The sequence below is a fragment of the Propithecus coquereli genome, unplaced genomic scaffold (genome assembly GCF_000956105.1).
Source record: "Propithecus coquereli isolate 6110/MARCELLA unplaced genomic scaffold, Pcoq_1.0 Scaffold16, whole genome shotgun sequence".
Classification (NCBI taxonomy): domain Eukaryota; kingdom Metazoa; phylum Chordata; class Mammalia; order Primates; family Indriidae; genus Propithecus; species Propithecus coquereli.
The window spans coordinates 11,977,545-11,979,621 of record NW_012140524.1 but is presented as its reverse complement, the minus strand read 5'-3'; the positions used below and the strand labels follow the sequence as shown (position 1 = coordinate 11,979,621).

Here is a 2,077-nt window from a genome sequence, read left to right as displayed (position 1 = left end):
TTTCTGCCCCAATTCTAGTTCCTGGGCATTCCCAGGAACTAGAATACCTCTGGGCCTCTAGATGTGACTTTCAGCCACTTTCTTCTGTTCCTACCTGTCCTCTGTATCCCACCTCCCCTGTGGCTATCTGGCCCCCATCCAGGGCTCTCAATTATTCTTCATTGTCCTGGGTTTCCAGGTAGATGCCTCCCCTTTCCCTCACCACCACTGTGATTCTGAGAGGAGAGAAGAGGACAAAGGGGCCCTGGCTTGTTCAAATCAGCCTCCAGGTCGCATTTCTTCTTTACCCAGTTATGAGAAATGAAAACGTATATCCTGTCAACCTTGAGTTATATTATTTTAGCTCAGCCTCAGGAGAAAGGGAGGTTGGTAATAGAACTTCATACAGTCCAGTCTCTTCATACTGGACTGTAAATTCCTTTAGGAAGAGTTCATTTCCAATTAGGTTTGATCCTCACGACCACCATGTGAGATGGGTAATTGTATCACCCACTATACGTCAGAGAAATTTGGGTTCATCCTATGAAGCCTCTTCGGACCTCCCTAAGTAGACTTGACCAGTCTCTCTTCTGAGTTCTCCTTGTACCCTGGAAAACTAATAGCGTAGCACTTGTAACATTTCATACTCTCATCTCTCTGTTCACTCTAACATTTATCATGGAGGAAAGGGTGGTGTCTTGGTCTCCTTGGGCTGCTAAAACAAGATACCATAAAGCGGGTGGCTTATAAACAACAGAAATATATTTTTTACAGTTCTGGAGCCCGGGGAGTCCAAGATCAAGGTGTTGGCGGAATCGGTGTCTGGTGAGGGCCCATTTTCTCACAGATGGCTCTTTCACACTGTGTCCTCACAAGGTGGAAGGAGCGAGCAGCTCTCTGAGGCCTCTTCTATACAGGCACTAAAGAGCCCTCAGGATCTAAATCACTCCCAAAGGCCCCTCCTCCGTTGTGGATACCATCTCATTGGGGTTTAGGATTTCAATACAGATGTTCCTCCATTTATTGCAAAATGGTTGAATTTAGGATTTTTTGGACTTAATGATGATGTGAAAGCGATACGTATTCAGTACACTCCTCAACTTACTATGGAGCCACATCATAAATTGAAATTGAAATTATCCAGACGTAACCCTATCATAAATGGAGCAGTGCCTGTATGTAAACATTCAGACCACAGCAGTTGGTACAATCGGTAAGAAAAGTCTTGCAGTCAGCTGATCAGACACCACACACTATGTTCTATAGTTCCTGTCCTCCAATTATGAGTACATATATCCTTTCGAAGCATCATTTTTTGTAGCTCTATTTCTTCCAATAAGACCATTTATTTAGGCAACTATTTATTTATGTACAGGGCACTGTGCTAGACACAGAGTCATCTAACAATCATATTTGTTTCTCCTCACTAGGCTTTGTCGGTCTTGGGGAAAGGATAAATAAATGACTTGAGCAGAGGATGGAGTCGAGTGGCAGTAGCTGTCTAAATAGGGGGCCAAGCACAGGGTAGAAACTGACTCTTACACATGCCACTCAAAACCAAATGTTTGCAAAGTCAGTTAATTTTCATATGCACAATCGTTTGTGCTCATTTCTCATAATAGCTATTCTTTCATTCAGCAAAAAACACTTAAATTTTAAATTTTATTGAGATATTTTACTGTATAGCTCATGCTAACAGATCAACCAATTACCAATCAAGAGTATCATTTACGTACACACATTATGGGACTTTACTAGTGATGCATTTTCATGGTTATTGTAACATGAACCCCTCTTTTATCATGAGATCTTTTTGGCACTTCAGCAAATGAATCTGAAATATAAATCCATCTTACATTTTTCTGCTCTCCAGTGCAGAGTAATTCAAATTGCTCTGCAGATGCCGAGTTAATCGTGCAAATCCGCAGGGTATTTTTCAAGGGTTAAGTTTTAAGCAATTTATTTCCCTTCTTCCTGAACCTCTGAATAAGGTGAATTTGCAGCCAGCCATCTTCCATTTTGGTCTGATTTATTGCTTGTATCCAACAGTCTTCTACTTTTCCTAGCTAATGGGCAACAGGAGAGCTTGATTAATTTT

The 2,077-nt window shown here is 41.5% G+C and overlaps 1 protein-coding gene across 1 annotated transcript in view; it reads right to left on the bottom strand.

Moving 5' to 3' along the window:
* GYS2 (glycogen synthase 2 (liver)) overlaps window positions 1-2,077 on the bottom strand; it is a 98,725-nt gene that overhangs the window by 525 nt on the left and 96,123 nt on the right. The gene's annotated exons all lie outside the window — the stretch shown is intronic.